At 45.7% G+C, this 22,423-nt stretch overlaps 1 protein-coding gene and 2 non-coding genes across 5 annotated transcripts in view; 1 reads left to right on the top strand and 2 right to left on the bottom strand.

Moving 5' to 3' along the window:
• Nucleotides 1-22,423, top strand: part of LOC128309965 (mpv17-like protein) — a 131,902-nt gene that overhangs the window by 90,821 nt on the left and 18,658 nt on the right. For 2 of the 3 annotated variants that reach the window (XM_053046482.1, XM_053046483.1), the window contains one exon: nucleotides 10,897-11,170. The exons of the other annotated variant lie outside the window; for it this stretch is intronic. The gene's annotated coding sequence lies outside the window, so the exon portion shown is untranslated. The remainder of the gene's footprint in view (nucleotides 1-10,896; nucleotides 11,171-22,423) is intronic. 3 annotated transcript variants of the gene reach the window in all.
• On the bottom strand, nucleotides 19,578-19,649 carry Trnaa-cgc (transfer RNA alanine (anticodon CGC)). Its single transcript has one exon. It is a non-coding gene; the product is annotated as a tRNA-Ala (tRNA).
• Trnas-gcu (transfer RNA serine (anticodon GCU)) lies at nucleotides 19,850-19,931 on the bottom strand. The gene has a single exon. It is a non-coding gene; the product is annotated as a tRNA-Ser (tRNA).

The following is a 22,423-nucleotide window of genomic DNA, read 5'->3' on the forward strand; positions in this document are numbered from 1 at the left end:
CAGTAAACAGAACACTTGTTACGCGAATTTGAGATACGCGAAATTCAAATTTACCCAAAACTTCGTTACATTTGGATGTTTTAAACATAAATTTTGCTAAAAATATACTTCAATTGTCGTAATAAACGTGACAATATTAATTATTCATGTGCTTCGTAACGCGAAAAGAAGAAATCGATCACTAATTATAAACGATATTAGAATGGAATTTTGAGTTACACGAATTTTTCAGGCACGCATTATTCGCGTAACTTGAGGAAAATCTCTACATAATTTATTTCCCCAATACTTAATACCTTTTGCTGGAGACTTACTCACATGTGTGATGCAAAGTATTAGTTTGGTATTTCTTTTAACACACAATATTATTAGCACAAGCGTTGCAAGCGTGTTAAAGCATCCCGAAACGCGTTTCGCTCTTAACTCTTCCAATGCGCCCGGGCCTCACCGGGCGACGGTCTTCCGTGGCATGTCACTGCCATAAATAAAATCATGCCGTGCGGATGTAATTTCGTGATAAATGCTTTTCCCAGCGACGTGTTTCGCTTTTTTGAAGTCACACGTGTAAGACGCAGCCCAAAGACCCACAGGCCTTTGCGCGGGGTTTGGCTGGCTGGCAGTCGAACTACTAGGGCCCAGTGCTGAGCGAACGGTACGTGGTCTACGGTCGTTTGCCTTTCGAAAAAGAATTAGCCAACTGTGAACTGTGCAGAAAAGTCATAAAACAATAAAGTACATTTATCTCGTGAATTCGCGTGTACGGCGATGGTTGCATGTACGACGTCCCCCGGCCCCGATGATATTAACCGTGGCCGCCCGACAGCAAAAATATGACAACTGCGTGAGCGTCCTGGCGGAAAAAAGGTTCGAACGATACGACACGACCCTTATCCGAGGTGGAGTGGGTTGGTGGTGGGGTGGTGGCCCCACCAGCACGCGGAACCCGCATAAGTGAGCCAGCGTTGTCGGCACGAACTGGTGCACGCTCACCACGTGGATGGCATGAAATTGACGCACCATTGGGTTACATGATCGGATCCAAGGGGGGTGGGCAACAATGTGGCCGTTTCCCGCCACACTAGACGAGAAGCAGCGACGTTTTGTGGAAGCTTTCGGTTTTACTATCGTCGTCGCTTCTCGCGTCTCGACACTCTTCCGGCCGGCTGCACTCCCATCACATTAGCTCCTTTAGGGCCGCAGCTTGGGCCGTCTCGCACGGCCTCGTGCTGACACTATTTGATAACAGTGCGAAAGTGAAAAAACAAAACAGGAATGCCAGTGCCGGTAGCGCATTTACCAGTATGTGGGTAAAGAGATGGTGCCTTCTTGCGCACATTGTTTGGCCTGGTGCGTATCAGCAGCCGGATCGCTATTTCGCTACATGCGGGAACGGATTTCCCTGACTGGAAAACACAGCAAAACGAGACGAGGCACTGTGTTCCGCAAGATGTTCCGCTGGCCCAGTATTGGCCGCTGTAGTGTGGTCCCAAGGGTGGAAAAGCAACCCGATTGTGGAGGATGTGGCTTATTTTCATCATTTTCTTTCCATTCCCGTCTTGGCCCCGGATCTCGTGTTCGCGCCGCAATCAAAGCAATCGCGGAAAATGAGCACAAAGTGGCGAGAACAAAGTAAGCGTGTAGTGTGTGGTGGCCTGACTTTGACGAACTGTGTTTTGTTGTGCGGTCGCAATACTCACAATGTGTGTCGTGCCGGTGAAGGCCGCCGCCGCCGCGTGTTATTGTATTAAATAACATCCTCCCTCGCGCTGCGGATGATGATTATGATGTACTGCGCACAGTAACCGACGGCCGTAGATTACGGTGCGCCCGGAGTGCCTCTTTGTGCGTGGTTAGTGGCCATGTTTAAGTCGATCGGGTTGGTTTGCCCCCGGGGTCTGGGGATGGGCATTAACAAGTTTCTCGTAGATTGAAGGGTAATTGGCATTGTGTCTGTTGGTTTGATAGGGAAGTGCACACGGAGTGCATACTCGTACCGTAGACGAGCATTTCCGCATGGCTGGGAACGGGAAAAATGCGCCAAGAAATGTGACAATACGCAATGGGAGAGCACACGCGGGAGTTGGGAGTTGTAAATGATCACTTACTTCTTCGCTTAGATCAGACTTCTGATCCAGCTGAGCTTATTTCTTTGCCTTCATCAATCAAACTTCATGTCTTGGCCATGATTCGTTCTCTCATTTCTACTTTAGATCGTCAGAGTACAGCCTAAAGGCCTTAAACCTCAATTTAAAACAAATCAACTATAAGAACTGAATATCTTGACTACGGATCTGAACTCTCTCTCTCTCTCAGCAGTATATTGCTTCAATATCCTTAAATAAGGTACCGTAGAGTTGTCAACCAAATTTATATACGCTGCTTTCACACAATGCTTTCTATACAGTTATATTCTTGCAAATCTTTGAAAATCGGAACGGTTAATGAATATAGAACTATAATGCAATATTATATACATTGTTGTTTTATATCACACATATTATAATATGAAAAAGAAACAAGTAATAAGCACATGCGTTGTATTACAATCCATTGTTTATGTTTCGTACCGTGATCGTGCACGTAAAATAACTGGTAGACTTAAATGTCTTTGGCCCTACGTTGTGTATATTTTTCAGTTTTATCAGTTTACAAAATGAATAGATATTTGTAGTGAACTGATTAAGACACGTGCTCATATCCAACTCAAAAAACTCCTCTTCTTTTTACTCTCCTTCTTTCTCTCCAATCTGACATCTTCTACTCGTCAGGTCGGACATTTGACATTTGACGTTTCGGTGTCAAACAGTTTACATTTTCGCTAATACAGCATAACCATTGTCTTTATACGTTTATTTTTATGTAATGTATTTTGTTTACAATTTATTCATTTATCCTAGACTTTTTGTTGCTTTTGCGTATCTGAAATCTTTTTCATTCATTAATTATGTTTTTTTCTATGTTTTGATTAAACTAACGATCCATTTTAAATTTTAAGTCCACTGAATTTGACTCGAAAATAGGCACAATAAGAAAAGAAGCTCTTCTGCTCCATACAATGTACAATGTCATGCTCCATACAAAATGTATGGAATACAACTTACGTGGTAAAGTTTAAATTAAATCAAAATAAAATACTTACTGCTTTGTTGAAAAATGAACAATTTATGCACCAAAACATCGGATATAAAAAGTTGGGAGGCTACAGAAATTTTCAGGCCAATACAAGCAATGAATCAAAAGTAATTGTAGTTTAAAGTTGAAAAAACTACCCGGGTATGCGGTTGCCTACTTGATGGTTAATATATTACTGAAACTAATGAGTCAAAATGCTTAGATAACGCGAGATAAATAGAAGAAGAACGAATAAGGATCCTCGCTAATGGAGTATGGTGTTTCAATTAATTTTTTGAAGCTTATTTATAGCTCTTGTTGTCGATTTTAGGCTCAATTATAATGGATTTATTCATTAATTTACTTTCATCACTACTAGAATGTTAATAGTTCCAGAGCTCATCACTAAAACGTATTAAAAAGATAGCAAAACATTTCGCCAAAAAGTAATGGAAAATATCAAAACGTGAAAAGATCTGGAGAGATAGTAATTGCATGTTAATGTTTACAATTATAATAATTGAAACGAATACAACACAATACAAAGCTAAAAGTGCTGAATTGAAAACGAAACAACCCAAACCCAATTAAATCTTGCCCGAACATCTGAAAATGTGTTTTCTTGTCTATTTCGACTCAAAACCCAAACCCCATGTGGCCGTAGGGACGTGTGCACTGATGGTCGAATTCGAATTCGAAAGCGATGGCTGAACAACACTTTCTTAAAAGAACCCAGTAATTAAATAAATGCAATTTTCATTGCAAGCAAACCTCTTTCACCCGTAGTTCGCGAAGCCGATTACGCCATCTGTGTTACTTGTGTGCTCCGTCGTTCGCGGCCAGCAGTAGTTAGCCTGATTGCGAGACAACTTAAATGCTTCGCTCAAGAACGGTCCGAGAAGTCCCGAACTTGAGGCCACTTACCGGAGCGGAGCTGCTTGAGTGGAAAGCAAAAATAAAAACTACAACCAATCAGGAAATGGCATCCGAAAGGGAGTCAACAACATCCCAATCCCCCCTTCAATTACAGGGTTTTGCAGGGCGCGCTAGTGAGGAAATTTGCGGATTGCGATGCGTTTGCTTTCTGGGAGCCTTTTCCGCGACCCGGAGAAATGGAAGAACCGAGCCCGAAATGGAACGTGTGTGCAGCTGCTCCCGCGCGTACCTCGTGATAATGATGTTCAGCGATGTTTAGCTAATGTTGTCCTTTCGCTGCATTCTCTTTGCGAAACCCTTCGGCGTCACATTCACCCTGCAATTACGCCACGCTCGCCATTACTTCCAACATTATCGCCATTGAACATGCATTGTCGTCGATGCACAATTAGCTGTCGATTAAAAAGCATCGTTTCTACGGGTTCGCCTCTAGAGCGTATGGCTGCGCAGATGTTCAGAAGGCACTTGCAGCGATTGAATGCCGAGTTCTAGAAGAAGCACGCACGCTTTTATTGTGTATCGCGAGCATTCAGCCAAAGGGAAGCCATGCGGTAAAATTGAATGCCATTGTTGCCCGCAGCTACGACATGATAAATTGAGTGCGAGTCTCTTTACTCTGTCGATTATTTATTCAGTACCGCCATCGGGACGGGGAAAAGACCCCCGACACAACAAGGGCTTCCTTTCTGTTGCTGCGAGGTCGAACGGAACGGAAAAATGTCGCTCGACAACAATCATCGATATTTTGTCACCGCGAAGCACATGTGGTCTCCTCTCCGGCTCGGGTCGGGTGAATGAATGGCTGCCGGGAAGCATAAATACCACCATCGCTGGAATTACATTAGGAAAACTCGTTTGATAGACAATGTCAACGCCAGCATCCACCAGACAGCCGCCACCGTCCCACGGACGCAGCTGATTTCGGGAAGTATTAATATTCGTTATTAGACAAGCGATCGAAATAGCAGCCTTAGGCCACATTTAGCTGTCCTTAAGAACAACAAACTCACAGGCGCACACACGTACGCGTGAGTATTTATGGGTAAAATTATAGCGCAAAAGAAAGCTCAAATTTAAAATGGGTGATGGGCGCGCTGGGAAAACTCAAACATGTTCCCAGCAACACATGACGCAGCAACGGACGCCGAACGGATTCGAGCGCGCTCGGTGGGCGTAAATGTGTCAAGGGGGAATTGTAATTTATGGAAATGCATAACCACAAACGAATGCCCAAACCCTGTGCGCTGCTGCGTATTGGTTTTTGGTAAATGCCGTGGGGAAAATTATAATGGCAGGACCACCACCACCTCGCCACAACACAGCAGGCCGAGTGCAAATTTCCCGTGCGCAGTCGAATAATGCATTGATTAATTGAAGCATGGCCGCCTGGGATGATGATGAGCAACGTTTAAAAGTGTCGCATCACGTGAAGTTCTCGGAGGGACTTCTCTTGTCAAAATTGTACTGCAACTTTTATTTTGAAGTCTGATGAATTTCAAAGGCCACTCCTGAATGCTTTACATGATATTATCATCTCGTCCGGATTGTCCAGAAATTCTCCAAGTTGATCAGATCTTAATGTGGACAGGGTTATGTCCAAAACGTTTCTTCATCACATGAACACTATTCTCGAAACATTCTGGTTCTGTCCGTTTTTCCACTGTAACTATTTAAAATAACCTTCAATTTCCTAATTAAGATGTTTACCAAGGTTTAATACTGCTTTTCTTAGAGCTCGTCTAAGAGCACTGATCATATATCCAGTTAACTTTTACGCAGCATATTCCAAGAGGACTCCACAGGAGGGTATCTGTTCTTTATGAGAGTTGAAAGATCGATAATATTACAGTATAAGAGTATCTGAACAAAATAGCTGAAAATCATAAGACTTCTTTCAAAATAAAAATTAAAAACTTACCCAAATATTGAGCAAAATTTATTCTCGCATCGGTAAACATTAATTTAAACGCTCTAAAGTGCTCAACTGGTTGTTGATGAGCTGAAATAAATCATTTAACCAGCAAATTAAAGCGACACAGGCTTAAATATCAATTAAACCACACTCATCATTGGCCCAGAACTCACCGAAATGGTGGTCACATTTGCAATTAAGTTCCCCAATGTGCCCGAATAGCATTAGACCGGAGATCCCGTCGGTGAGTTTTCTTTCCGATCTGTGGATTACAACATCGGTTGTGGGCTGTTGTATGTGCCATTGGCCCTACCAGGCACTGCGGTAAAACGCATTAACGGCCATAATCCCAACGCAAGACAGGAATGCCATTTCCTAATCTCAACCAGATTAATTTTTATGACCAACCAACCCCCACCATGGCCAGCACCGTTGGGTTGTTCGGTCGGTGGGGGTACAATCGCATCAATCAAGCCATTGCATGAAATCGTTTTCAGAATCCGCAGCGCAGAGGGCAAAACCCGCCGCCGGGGTCGGCTATTTGGAATTGCTGAAAATCAATCACTTCTCATCGATTTTCGGCTTCGGTTTCGGCCAAACGATATGCGGGGGATGATGGGAAATGGGGAGAGTGGGATGTTCGACCGATCCATCCGCTTGGTGGACAGTCGAGGGCCAGACAATGAAAGCGAAATGCAAAAAAAGTAAAGAGTGGACGAGAGAAAATCCAAAGGCACAACACAACGGGCCCGTTCTGAGCTCCATGCAAACCGCACGCACGCATGCTGATCTGGCCGAAGTTTTCCCAACCCGGCCCTCGGTACTAAGGTACACCACAGTCGCAAACACGGCCCTTGTTTTATTATGATTGATGCCCCGAAGGCTCAGCGAATTGGAAGCAATCAGTCTCCGGATGAATGAAGCCATGAGCCAGACGCGAAATCGGTACGCAAACGTTCCGGCACGGAGCCGCTTAAGCCGTGGAGATGAAAAATAAACAGCTGAACGAGGTTGGGAAGATGGGCGCGAGATGGGCAAATAAAATACAGCAGTAGATAAAAATGCACCACACGATTGGTTTGTTTTCTTTCTTCTTTTTTTCCCCCAAACGGACCGAATGGACCGAACAACGAAGCCAAATGAAGCGGAAGGGAATCCGGCCGCGAAAAGCCAAACCTGCCCCAGTGCTGTGCTGTGTGCTGTGTGTGCGAAAGGTTAATTAGCATAAATTTATTAATCATAAATTTTATACCGCGCCGTGCACCGCAACCTTTGGGGGCAGCAGGGACGAAGAACCACGTCCACTATTGAAAGCCGTCGGTTTTTGATTGTACGGAATAATTTATACAATTTCATGTTTCACTGCCGCATGTTCTCCGCTCACAATAAAACCAGCACACATACCCACACCGAGCCGGTGGGACTGTTATTATTATTATTATCTGATTTTCATTCATCAGTCACAGAAGGAAAACCAACGGAATCAATTCCTTTCGGTCACCTTTTTCGAGCGGAACCAAGCGGTGGAACTTTCATTCCGCAAGGCGAGGCGGAAGGCAACGGGGGACACGGGCAAACATGTATAATTCATCTTGCCATAAACATAAAATTACGAATAATGATCGATTGTTGGAAATAACAATAAACTATACATTTATTCACAAATTCCCCGTCGTCCCCGTTGATTGAGGGTTGTTGGCAGATGCACGGCGGGGTGTTTCAACATTCTCGTGCGTGCGTGTGTGAAAGCGGTCGACGCATAAGACGGACGCATTCTGGGGAAAACGGGGAAGAAGCAGTCGTTAATTTTCCATTTCATTAAACCGAACAAAACAACAAGCGTCACTCCCGGCGAATGGAACTCTGGTAGAAATGTGATAATAATGTCACGGGGAAGCAGGAAACTAAAACTTTTTATCACGACCCTTCTAGCGCGACCCGACTGACCGCGCGACTCTCCATCTGCCGGATAGAGATCCAAGCGTCGCGCCCGGGGAAGTTGTTTATCCAAGTGTTTCTGGTTCCCAGCGGTGAACTCATACGGTTCGGAGGTTGTTTTTGACTGCTCCGTTCTAAACCGTTCTAAGCAAACCGTTGCTCGTGCAACGTAACGCAATGCGAGATAATAAGACCTACAGTTAACTATTATCATGCCATCTTCGTATAACAGGGACAGCGTCTGTGTACCGGCACCAAACGATAACATCGTGCAGGACCACCATGGGCGTGAGAACAGGCACTCTTTGTCGCAAAGGAAGCTCGGAGAACGGAGAACAGCAACCAAATTGGTGACGAGACACGCAGAGTCGTTTCAGTCGTACAGCAGGATCGTCTAGAACGCCACACCGATGGGTAGAAATTCTCTTCCCGACGTTTCAGTCTTCAGGTGCCTCAGGAAAAAACGACCCACCCACCTACTGCTCAGCCTCAGATAACTAAAGGATCGCTCTGGCCGGCATTGGGTTTCGGTGGGCGATTTGAAAATGGATGACGGTTCGCAGCCGCGCGTTCGAAAGTTTGTTCAAAGCCGGTTGGAAATTGAGAAGAATGAAGATAAATTAAGATGAAATATGTCACCAGCAGATAGTGCCCGGCGGAAGATACACGCGCACTGTGTGGGACGAAAATCGATCGACCCGAACTTTTCAACACACAAGACGAGAGATTTGTGAAGGAACACAGTGTGTAATCCTTTCGATGTGCGAATGGAACCTTCACACAGTCTATGCATTGTTTGTCGCTCTCCTCCGTGTGACGATTGTTGGCAAATGGTGGTGAGTGCGTCAGAAGCTGAAAAGAACAAAATACGTCGAGAGGGGGTACCCGTTAGAAGAGGTCTCTCCAGATCGTTTGTGTGACCTCCACCGGAGAGTGTTGTTCGAGTGGGTCCTTAGGGTTCTGCTGTTCCCTGAGCACAACTGTGTGTTGACTGTGTATCGGGAATGACGCCAGAGCAAAACACGGCTCTTCACGCGGCACCATCCAACACCTACCAAGCGTTTGAGCGAACGCGAGGGTCCTGGTGTGTCTAACCCGGCCCGAGAAGTACCACCAGCAGAGGCGGAAATCAAGAAGCATCATAGACGAGCGACGAGAGAGTGCCAGAGCCTAACAAACGGCCGCCTTCATAGTCTCGTTGGCTTACTTCGATGCGAACGAAAGCAAAACGCAGCAACGAACCATAGAACCAAAGGGATATGCAGTTTATGGTGCTTTAAAGTTGTACTTTTAATTGAAAAATGTGACGTAAATTATGATTCATACTGCAGGCACCATAGAATCGTGCCGGCCCCAACGGATGCAACGGTCGTTTCGGTTGGAAAAGAACACGCGCTCTGCACCGTGGGATGAAGCGACAATAATAAAAATAATAATGTTCTCCTTCCACGTGGGTGGGTGTACATTGCCTACAGGATCGTAGGAGGCTGGTTGAATTATAATAAAACCATCAACGGAACTTATTGAAGATTCTGGTCAATGTGTAGATGGGAAAATCAAAGCATTTAGAGGAGTTTATTGGGAGTAAGTTAACTTCATGGTAGGATACCTTAGAAAAGAGATTCATTATTTTTTTAAAATCAATTAAATACGAGGACACTTTGATTTGACGGTCTTACTCATTCACTGTCTTTTTTTATTCTGTTCTTTTTAAATGACAGCTGTCAAAATTGTGGTCGTCGCTCAATGCGCGTTTACACGTATATACATCTATTTTATTATTATTTAATTTTTTTTAACTTCTACCATTTGAAATTATATGTTATAAAATAATATTAATAAATATTACCTTTAAAACAGATATAAGAAAGGTAGTTATATGGAAGCATTTTTTTTTCTTCAAACATCCTCTATCGTCCCATAGTGCTCCACAATCAGTTCTGCTTTACCAAGGTAAATGATTTTAAATTCAATAAACGTATATGTAAAACGGCCAAAAATTACAATGAAATCATGCAGATTTCATACCCTTTTTCTTCGGAATATCTTTTTGCCAAATGCACCCGACGTAACGGCGTTACGAAAGGCAGAATGAATAATGGATCATTTTGTAATAAAACATCGGCAAATGGTCGTCGGAGCAAACTTTCCGGCCCAACTAGGTCCAACTAACGTCCTCGACCATAACGAACGGCAAACATTGGGTGTCCAGTTGTAGTAGTTGGAGGTCGTTTGCAAAATTTAGAACCTAATTGCTCAGTCTAGTAAAAACTGCCTTCCGGTTTCGGTTCTTGCCTGGTCCATTATTGCCGATCCGTCCCGTTCCGAGGTGGTTGCATTATTATTTCGCTTGTCCATTCCTCCGGAAATCTTGGAAATATGCAGCGGCAACTGCACACACAGTTGCAGATGTATACTGTGGCCAGCCTCCGGAGGGAAATTTGAATGTCAAATGACTCTCCGGAACCTGCAGTGCATAACATTTATCACAATCCGTTGGTTTACTCATAGCTGGAACAGTGGAAATCTTCACCGGGAGCCTTCTTTTCCACCCCAGCCCCAATGGTGGTGATATTGTAACTGGACCGTATCAAAATTCCATCCTCCATACCGTACCGGGGGTGCTTGTAATAAACTGGCAAAATTATTGTGTCCGTGCATTGGAAGCCCGCAGCAAGTCATTGGAACCGTTGACCTTCCAACAAAATGTTCCAACAAGGATTCTCGGCGTGTACTGCTGCCAAAGTTCGTGCAGACTGGGTGCTGGCCATTTATTTTCCACATGTTACACTCATTCCTGGCATTCTGCTCGTGTTGCACTGTTCCCTGCAGTGAAGTTATGAATTTCCCGAGCAGAATTTCATCAGATAGACAACCATATCAGACAGTTCCTTCCAAATTAATGAGAAATTCTTGTCATTTAACTTATTTGATAAGCACATAATGATTCGTTTGCTTTTTACTAATACCTTCCATCATTCTCATCTTATCGTTATCAGCACCATAACACCGTTAGAGCCTAAGATCCAGCCGGTCCCGCGGCTCTTCACAAACACACTCACAGCATGAACATCGCGTGGCGCAAAAGGACAACTTCACGACAGCGAACATTATTAGCATGGGCAACTTTTCCCATCAAGCGAACCACTTTTGCTGACACACGACGCTAGATGTGGCCCGTTGTGTCTTGGCCGCACTTTAGCGTCCCGTTTTGCCGAAAGCAGCAGCATCAGCGCAGTCCTCCGATGGGGGACGGTTGACGGGAGTGATATGGTAAGCATAAAAACCCAACCCGGGATTCCATCCCGGAACGGAACGGAATGGCGCTAGGATTCCCATGCGCGCCACGGTGAGCATGTGAAGAAAGCAGCCACAAGAGGCCCAGAAAAAAAGAGACATGGAAACTTCACGAATAAATACACCAAACACCGGAATGGGAACTATCGGCCCCCGGGGGGGAAGCCGAGAGCTAAAAGCGAATGGAAAACATTGTTTAAACAACGAAAAATTTTAATTTTAAATTTCAATATAACATCATAAACATTCCTGCACGCCGGTTTCCCTCCGCTCGGCTGTTGTGGGGTGTGTTTTGGGATGCACACCGACGGTCGCTTTAGTGTCGTACATTCCGGGGCAAAAGCAAACTGTGGGTAAATGTGGTTGGTGTTGGGTTTGAACTCTTTGAAACTCGAACATCACCGAACCGCAGACAGAGTGTGGCAGCATCAGCCTATGCAGCCTTTGGCTTAAATATTCTTATTAAAATGTTGGGCTAACGTTAAACGCCTGTTTCGGAACAGGCGTACTGGCGTGGGCCTTAATCCAAATAGCGCACGCACTCGTTGGAGTGAAACTACAATATTGTGGTTGTTACCACCAGCGCGTACAATAACATTGATTTTCCCCGTTGTGGTACGTTCCGCTGGGCAAAGACAACGCTCAATAAGGACGCATCCAGGTGGAGCGGAGAACTCGGAAAAGAATTCTACTCAAAATATGGTACAATCACCCGATCTCGGGCAAATGTTATTGCAGGCGTCGCATTCCACGGTTGGCGCTGAGTGCCGTCGGTTCATTTGGTTGATTATTTGCAGAAAATGGCATCCATTCTATCAATCATCCACCGAGAGGGAGGAGGGTTCGGTCCGGCAAGGTAACCACAACCGGGGACTGCCTCCTGTCTCGGACCAGCATATACCACAGTGCGATAATGCCTTGCTAAAAACACCCTCATCAGCAGCAACGTCATAATCAACGAAACGGTTGGCGGCACTCACCGGACACTGCCGCATTGAAAACGCAGGGTCCAAAGTGGACGAAGCCGGGCCAACGATGACTACCGCATTTTCACGTGCACCGTAATGTGGTCATTTTGATAATCAGGCTGCCATTCCGTTGCGGACAACTGGCAGCACCATTGGGAGTGGCCTTGTTTTTTTTTTCATTTTGTTGAATTCTTCAAAGTGCATCAGTTTCGTTGATTTCAGTGACTAGGGACAAGAGCTTTTTTCAGACTATGATGCTACATTCTATTTAAATATTTTGTTTAGGAGAAAAGCGCAACTGTTTGCAGTGGAAGTTAAATTGTTTGAGACGAACAATTTTATAGCTGTGCAGCTTTCTCGCCGTGAATGGGAATATTGCTTTTCCTTTTTCGACCATTTTTCGACCCCGACAGGAACGGACGCTTGCTGGTACGGACGCATCGATTTATTCATTATTTACCCAGTTGTTTTCTATCATAACGTTCCGACCGGCTCATTTCCGGCGTTGTGCAGTAAAGTGCAGTCAGTGCACAACGCCACATGGAAACCGGACCAGAATATTCTGTACAGCAACAAAAAGAAAAAATATTAAAAGAAAAACACAAACGACGCGGTGCTTGTGCATTTTCTCTATTCTGTTGATCTATCTCCTGTAGGGAAAATAATACGCAGGAGCATTCATTTTTCCCCCGTTTTTTGGCTGGGGTTCGGAAAACCACTTACAGCCAATCGAGGGAAAAATAAATAATCGCTTCGGTGTGGAAAGCTAAAGGCAAACAAACAATCCGCCCCCGTAACGCGTAACGAAAACTGCAGCATCCCTGCGGCTGCAAAACCGCATCACGGTGGGGAATGTCAGAAATTCAAACCCATCCAAGCAATCGTTCACCACCTGCATCTAGTCAGCACGGCAGTGCGGAGAGTGCATTTCAAAAACCCGCGAGACGAGTGAAAGTTTCAATTTGCGACGATGATTTTCTGTTTGCAAAGTTTGTCAGCTGCCCGGGGGGTGGAAGGTGTTCTTGGTGTGTTCGTTAATAAAAGGGGGGAAAAAACCACCAAGACACAAAATGCTATAAAGTGTGTTAGTGTTGTTTGTGAATATGCTAATGCAGGCATAGATGCGCAAAGTCCAATCGAAGAAGAGTCCAAGTCACCGTTGGAGTTGTCCAAGCGTACGGAATTAGCAACACAGATGCGTTACAGTGTGTCGCCGTCACAGCATCTTAATCGGCTTATAAAAGACCTTTATCGCAGCTGAAGACGTAGTTTTACTTTACGACCATGTTTTGCATTCGAAATTATGAACCACTCCTCCGGTCGGGAGCTCTCGCGCTACCTGATACTCGATTATGAATCATCGATCGTAGCACCCCGGGCCATCGAAAATGGTAATAAGCAAGGTGGTTCCTCGTTTTTCGGTTGTTGGTTTGATGCAAAATTAATAGAATCGGTCTCCGGACCATCTCCAGCAAGTCCCCTTTCGTTTTTGGGTCAATTTTAAGATCCCGCACAACTTCACAGTGCCTCTTTTGTGTGTGTGTGTTGATTGATCGGAGCCATCTTGTCAATGGATGTCCACGGTTTGCATCTCCCGCCCCAAGTACACGGAAGCGGTGTCCGTTGTCCCAGTTTCCCTGTTCGGCGATACCACCACCACCGTCAGCATCAATAAAAGCGACTTGATTGATGCATTATTTCATGCTCCGCCGTCCTTTTCAAGCTGATCTTCACTCCACTTCACAGCTTCGACTTCGTGATAACTGAATTTAAATGTCCAATTACGTTCACTGACTTTGGCTTTGGAACACAACCAGTCGGTGGCGGTGGAAGAAAAAAATTCGCGCTCCAAACGCCAGTTTGGAGGTGGCCACAAGAAGTTGATGGAGCGCGGAACACACGAACCTTGATTTAAATTGATTAACACACACCCGGCGCTGTATTCGCGGGGACACGGCACACGCGCTTGCACTCCCTTCCCGAATGCTCAGCACTTGGAGACACAAGTCCCCACCGAGGCCCCACGGTGGCGCAACCGGGAGGAAAAACATGAGAACATTAATTTTGATTATCTTTTCTGCGTTGGGTTCGTTGGGTGCTTTTTCGCTTCGTTGTACCTCTCACAGCCAGTTCATTCGTCTACATTGATCTTGTTCTGCGCTGATGGTGCCGGGTGTATGTCTCATTTCCGAGTCCGGGGCCCGCACGTTACATCTACGCAGCGGGAACTGACACCCGAACAGAACGCGGTGCTGCTACTGGTGCTACCAAGGCTTCAGTACGGCGAGCTGATTCGTTTCCATCAATGCTTCCACAGTTAGTTGCCGCACTAAGGCAAACGACTTGTCGCGACACTTTTTACGCTCCCGGAGTAACTCTCACGCTCTAGGGGACCCGCGACTACCGTTTGCTACCAATTGTTACCGACGGGGCTTGTCAGCGCTGTTGCACTGCCCTCTGCTGCTCCATTTGGTCCGCGCAGGACGACAGATGGGCCAGCGCAATTTGGGTTATGATTTTATTTATCCCCGCCCGGGGATGATTTATTGCTTGCATTGCTGCTGCGGACAATAACACCACCGTGAGCAGCTCGAGTGCGAGTTAGATATATTCCGACATGTCCATGTCCACCGGAGATCCAATTTAGTGTGGGACTTTTTGATAAAATTCGTTTAAGAGTGTAAAAGAGCGACTTCGTGAGGTATTTCGTTTAAAAGAGTCGAGTTCTGATTGCTGAAGTCCTAGAATGTGGGAAGAACTCCAGAAGTACCTCAGTCAGAATTCAAGAATGGCTCCAATTTTGCTGAATGTGAGCCTAAGAAAAGTAGTCTCCATGTCCAAGAATTCCAGAACACTTTGCCAATGCAGTTCACCCTGGCGCATTATTGATAATCACACACACGGACAACAAACCATCGAATGCTTGTCAGATAGTGTAAACTTTTATTGAAACCAAACAAAACTCTACCAACTGTCAAGCGTTTTTCTGCTTGATTGGATTCATTCCGCGTTCCCAAGTGCCTCCCGGGAGGAATGCTCTGGAATGCTCTGGATGTTCCCGGTAGGCTACAGGTGTCCGTCTGCTAGGTTAGTCCGAGTCCCGGGTGGGGTTTACAATCCACGCTTGGCCAAAGCGGCCCGGATGGGTGCAACGTTTCTGGTAGCGGTGGCAGCATCCCTGAAGTGAATCGAGGCCGTACCGGGCTGGTTGCGGAAGCTCGACAGCAACAGAGTTCGGCCGTTCTGCGTGACGGTGGCAGCACCGGCCAGCAGAATGGTGGCCAGGATGGAGAATAGGACGAAGAATGCTTTCATCTTTGAAATGAGATAGTTCACGGCTAGAAGTTCGTCTGGAAAGTGTTCCTTAGTACGTGAGTGCACAGATCGCTACTTGATCCATCTGGCCGGGTACGGGCGGAATTTATACCCAATTTTAGCTCGGCCACCCATGTGTTGTGCCCATTCATGAGAGGTTCTGCTACACGGCTGGTGACGCACAAATATTAGCAATCGGCGGACAGGGTGAAGGACATTGACGTAAGATCGCTCACAACAGGTTGCTTTGTAGTTGAAACTGCAACAGCGACATCCCATTGCGCCACAGGGAATCGTAATCAAATTTTGGAAATGATGATAAAACAATGAACGATTGTACGAGAGCTTGATGATAGAATTCGCTTTAGTGATAGAATTCTAAGCTTTCAGGCCCCTTGATTGTAAAAAACGTAATTAGACGAGCGTTTAAAGGGTGAAAATGATCAAGAATTCAGTTTCAGTCACGGAATGTTCTACGTTGCTAGAATTCGTCTAAATTCTAGTCCAACGCGGATCTTTGGACCGAGAATGTGAAACGTAGTTAAAGGTGGTCTAGACTTGGTCGAGTTCCAATGGATCTCTGACTTCTACACAGCATTGATCAAGTTGCAAGATCGCGATGCCATTTTTGCTGAAGTTGATGTATCACAACCTTTCGGAAACGAACTAAACTTCGAAGGTTGAACATTTAAAACTGTAAGAAACATTCTGGCCAGAACAACCCACGACATGCTCGCAAACATAATCTATCAACGTCTATGTCCGCGCAGAACGACAACCTGCCAGTGAAACAAACACGTCCCAGATACCAGAATCAACTCCATCGCTCCCAATCCGCACGTAATACGGTTATGTGCTGGAAGGTTCACGCCATCCAGCTTCATCCGCCGGTTGACCAATAAATAAAAGGTGACGACGACATATGATTGCACCTCACACTGACTCGTCGGAATGCTACCGGAGCGTTGTGGATGTGGAAGCAAAAAAAAATGGTCCACCGTTCTGACGAACACGTTGATTCCTTCCCAACGTCGGCGATCAGCACCGGAGGGTTTGTAAAAAGTTTTACCCCCTACAATGTCACTGCGTTCCCGTTTTGGCCGTGCCGTTGATTGATATTTTAATTAAATTAGTCCCTGGCGCAAAATCGAGCGCCGGTAAACTATTTCATCATCACCACCGCCGAGTGTGTGCGCGCACCGTGTCTCCGTTTGCGAAACTTTTCTCAGGAGAATTAACAAGGTCTTGCGAGTGCAGTGCGACATTGGAAGGTGATCAATTTTATCAATCTCGCTTTCGCCTTCCGGCACAACGTGGCAAGAAACGTATTCCGCATCCCACGGCGAACAACGTTGCACAAGGTGAAGAAATGTTGGGTTCGTATCGATTTTTTGGGTAAACAAAAATGGGTCCGGGAGGAAGTCCTCATACACATCAACGTCCTCCGCCCGACTAGTGCCTCTGTTTGGAAAGAAGTTGGGTATTTCGGCCGGGGGTTATATGTGATTTATAGAAGTACTTTATTTTCTATTTGTCCAAACTAATGCGAACGGTAAACAGCGCTGCAATCCATTGGTATTATTCCGCAGCGTTCTGGCAAATATTTTATCTTCAGAATCGCTTTATTTAACCACAAACTTTCTTGTTTCGAGTTGCCAATGAGATGGCATTGTGTGGCATTGGTTGCAATAGTGTCCTCACTGGAAAAAGGATGTGTAACTTTATATACGCTCTCCGCTTTACCTTCTAAAACTACCTCAGTAGCCGTTAGAAGATTCCGTTTCTTCCATGCTTCTTCTGGATGCAATATGATACAACGGAAACTGCAGTATTTCATCCGACTGAGCTCTTGTTTGGCCGCAAGATTTATATCATCAATATGCCATGTGATGATGATAGTCACGTTTATTCAGAAGCATTTCCAAAGGCAAATGGAACCGGCAGCTAGTTAAATTTCATTAATTCCATCGCCTTCCAGATGTTTCTCGATTTCTCGGATTCGTTCTAATCTCGATCCGACAAAAAAAGACAGATAACAGGTCTCGGTCTCTTTTGAGGCTTCTGCATTTTGGAGACACTGGAGCTTTTTAAAAAAGGTTGAAAAGTCCCAATGTGTACTCTGTCCGGTAGTTGGATCTTATCGCTAATGTACGAGCAGGATGGTGACAGTTTGAAGCTTACAATATCCAACGAGTTCGTGGAGTTTCGGACACTGCGCAGACGGGGAGGATTTTCGAGTTCCCAGCATCCTGCAGCAGCATCCTTCACAGAGGTTCAGGTTTGGAACCGATGCAGAGAATGGAACACAAAAAACCCAAAACAGACGGTGTCCAGGCAGGCTAGACACATGCCTTTGCTTAGATTTCAATACAGATTCTATCCCGCCTGACAGCCGAAGAACTCTTTTTCCTACATTATGACTTCTCGTATCGTGCAATCGAAAGGACACTGTGAAAGAACACTGGAATTCCCGCTTTTTTTTCTGTCCCAATACGGGGTTCGATAGGACGGCATGTGTTTGATCGGAATTCGGAACAAGATCAGTTTATGAACCCCCCCGCCGGTCGATTATGATGACTGTCGGTCGTACAGCATCGGACCGCTTTAGACTTGAGACGTCCACGGAATAAGTTCATTACACCGTCTGGACGGTAGAATAACCTTCATTAGCAAAGCAGCACACGAGGTATGGCAACGCTCTCCACCGTCACTTCCGTTAGCAATTACATAAATATTTCACACAAACCGAACCCCATCGGCCTTTGTCTTTGCTCTGAGCAGTGCATTTTCCACGTGCCTCGGGACATATTACGGAATTTGAATAATTCATGTCCAGCTCGGAATGAGATGCATTTATGCTCTCGATAGCAGCAACTCCACGAGAATATCGTTGAATTAAAGCGCTACCCCGGTGCATTTCGTTCTGGAGTTTGTAGAAAATAATTGCAATGCGTTGCGTTGCGATAGCGCGCTACTCCAGCACCAAAACGGGGCATTCTACTGATGAATGATAAATTAACTGGAAAACCAATTTAGTTTTTCGTATCTCGAAGGTGTATTTCATCTCTTACCCGTGTGCTGTTCCGACACATGGGGGTAAATACAATTCTCCAGCGTACCTGACGAGGTGCTCTTTAAGGCAAACAACGCTCGTGTAGCAAAAATATTCCCAGCCCCCGTGTATAGCGACCAAGGGTAGCCGCCAGTGGGAAATCAGACGAATCGATAAATCTTCTCGTGTGCTTTTTTCCCTTCCGCCAACCAGCCCTGTGTGTTTGCACGTTCTTCCGTAGTCCGGAGTTTGTCTTGTGCCTTGGTGCCGGCCTCCGAATGCGGTGGCTGTTGTGCCGGCGATCCGTACCATCGCACACACAGAAGCCAATAGTGTACCTTCATCTTCGAATCCGTCAAGAGAGGGATGCTCTCGCTTTCGTGTGTTTCGTAGAATGTATGTTCCATAGGGCCTGTGTGCCCTTGGTGTTGTGCATGATGCAACGCGTGACCAACATTCACTCTCTCGAGGGGATGGTGCGATGGATGCCTACCGCAACTATAAACCCTCGGGCGAGCTCGGCCGCATTGCCCTCTCGCACGAATCCCGGAACAGCAACCCCTTTTCTGACGTGCCACCCCTAAATCAAAACATTATAAACGATCTCTCATCGCGTGGCAGACGGTTTGGTTGCGTCTTTCCCTGTGTATCACTTTCAACCCCGGGCAGCAACGGCACTTGGTTTGGTGGAATAAAAACCTAAAGGAGGGAACGTACATTGGCGAGAAACGGGGTGGGGCACGGGTGGAATGAACGGCAAAACAAATGCACGTACCGTGGACAGATTTATGGCACCGTCATAGGCTAATAACGTTCTCGTTCGTGTGGGTTTGTGGAAGGGAAAGGGAAGGGAAAGGGAAGAGAGTGTGACAGAGGGGATTAATAATAAAACGATCGTTCGCGAAAGCATGAATCAATCGAGCGACGCATTCCAAAAAGGGTGAGAGTAGAGTGGAAGGAAAAAGCAAAACAAATTGAGAATCAAAACAAAACATGATGGGGTGGTGTGTGTGAGTGGTTAGGGCAGCAAAAAAAGATTCCCAACGAGTGGAGATGCCGGGGATTGAACCCGGGACTTCTCACATGCGAAGCGAGCGCTCTACCACTGAGCTACATCCCCGTGTTGAGAGCGGGCTGCTCAAAGCCACTTTTGTTTGCAGCGACGGTAGCACAGAGAGAGCGAAATATTCAACCGACCCGCTTCACAAACATACGTTAGAGCGCGAGTCGCATCGGAAGTACGCAATTATTCCAAGAGAGGATTACACAAAAGGCAATAAAGAGCGAGAGCACAGCCCGGCTGCGTGACAAAAAACTTGCCGACGAGGATGGGATTCGAACCCACGCGTGCAGAGCACATTGGATTAGCAGTCCAACGCCTTAACCACTCGGCCACCTCGTCACTGTAGATGCCGCTCGTTACGATAGAACGAGAGCTACCGGGGTCCCGGGATAACGCAGCCCAGCACACCACTGTTTGTGAGCTGTGTGCCATCGTTCGCTCATCCGCGCCTAATGGGACGGAACCATGATGCAGTCGAGTCTCGCTTGTATATTCTGCGGAACGAATCTAAATTAGCTTTGATGTCGCTGTACCGAACATCCCTTTTTCTTCTGCATCGGAATCACGAAATCATTCATCCCTATCCAATATCCTGCGGAGGAGATATGCTGTTCGTGCCATGCCATGTTATTTTTTTCCCTTCTGCTCTTCTTTCTCCTCCGGCACACGGACGGAAACGAACTCGATTAAAGCATAATGCTATAATAATATTATCATCTCATTCTGAACGAAAACATCAAAAGATGTTGCATCGTTCTCAGCGTTCGTTCTTCTTCGCCCGTACGACCGGGGAAAGCATTCTTTTCGGTCATTCATTAACAACATGTTCTTGAATAGTTAAAATTTGAAAGGAAATTCAAGTGTTATTCCTTTTTATTTCCCTTCCAGAATCCCGTCTTTATTTTCGAGACGAGTCTTCTCGGAAGATTAAACGGGGAGAGTAATTTCGGTACGAGATGAGCGAGTCGTGATTTGCTGTCCTTTCTTGAAATCCGAAGGCATTTCCTTGTATTTTCTATTGCTCTTTCGATCTATTCTATTTTTATATGAAGTACATGTCGTATTGAGAGTGTGGCTGTCACACAGTACGCTTCTTAAAGCACCAACTGATGCAAACGAAGCGTAAAGTTGATCACGGCATTAGCTAAGAATTCGAGTGTTTCAACAGCATCCCTTCAAACATCAATAAAGCCCCACCACAACAACATCAAAGGGAAATGGTTTTCCCCCCCATCCGATACCGCACAGATTACACAGAGGTCGTGTGGGTTCCCGGTACTGCAGCGAGCTAAATTGTGTTTGCTTAATAGTTCTCTGGAACTTTCGGCATGCTGGGATGCTGCATCCATTTCCGACAGCGACTCGATAAACATGCTGCTCAAACACACTGAATAAATGTTAATAATAATCCGATGTAAAGACCCGGAGCTTTTTCTGGTTCCGACTTTCAACTTTTCATTCCATCACATCAAGCAATTTGCTGTTAATACAGCAGTTTGATACAAATTTCGGTGTCTGCTCGTGTTACGATGACATTAATTTAATGCGTCCCGCAAACGGAGTGTGTGATAAATGCTAAAAATCTGAACCATTCACTATGTGGAATTCAAAACTTTTCGCAATTTCTTCAAACTACTATCACGAAGGAAGCGTGCACAGTGGGAAGTGTTTTTTGGGCCACTGGTGAGTGTGCATTCGGTGGCTTATTGCCAGTACATAAGGCTAGCATTATACAGCACACATTCCCGGTGTGCATCTTTTAGCTGACATGGTAAGAAGCTTTGGTAAAACAGAACGCTCCACACACACTAACCTTCGGGGGGGATTTATCTGTGGAATGCGCGTTCTTTGCCAGTTTAAGCCGGTGCCCGTACGAAGATGCCAACGATAAGGAAGACGGGCGCGCGTCCTTTTGCCGAGCGAAAATCCAATAACGTGCTCACGTAAACTTTTACTCGACTGTTACCACCGGGCTTCTGAAGCTCCGAGGGAGCTCGGTGTTAACCCCGGCACCGGAACCCCTTTTCGGTGTTAAGTGATGACGTTGCGCTATTTGCAATATTCTTGGCACGAACGGGTACGCCACGAATAATGCTTCTTGCGTAGGGAAAATTCCAATTGATTTCCTTACCGCTGCCGGCAGAAGGTTCTAGGGGTTACCGAGAGTTACGTCACAAACACCTTGCGAATGATGAAACTTATTACGGGCGGAATTTTAATACTGGAAAATTTGTAACGGAATGCAAACGATAGTGAAACTCTTAACTGTTAAATCTTGAAGCATCTCTTTACGTAAGTTTACAGGGTTTCTCAAACAGGAACATTATCGATGAAAGTAATAAATCATAAATTTGGTCACATACTCTCTTTATGCTGTTCCTGTACAAATGAAGTTCCTTTCAGTTGCGTCGCTGTATTCCAAGGATATCGATTACAGCGAGCAGCGTTCCAAAACGTACAGGAAAAAATAAGATATGAAATTCTGCCAGTAAGTAAGTCTGTTATCGGTTGAGCCAAAAAGCGCTACGGAGCGTACATACAAAACGAACGCCAGAACGCAGCACATGTTGCCCCAAAGGGATTTTCCTCCCGCGGGCTGTTACCTTTCCGGCCCATCCGTTGGGCCGTCGTGTTAAGCGACGGACCGGGAGAAACCAGAAAACCCTTCGGCAAACATGTGTTTCGGTAATAAAGTGTCGTTACGTAATTGCAAAACACGTTCGGTCGTAAAAGTAACGAAAACGACAAACTAGAGCACACAGACGGCCACCGTGGAATGCTTCCACATACACAAGGAAAGGGCCACCACGCCGTCCGGCCGACACTGTGTC

Source organism: Anopheles moucheti, chromosome 2 (genome assembly GCF_943734755.1).
Source record: "Anopheles moucheti chromosome 2, idAnoMoucSN_F20_07, whole genome shotgun sequence".
NCBI lineage: Eukaryota > Metazoa > Arthropoda > Insecta > Diptera > Culicidae > Anopheles > Anopheles moucheti.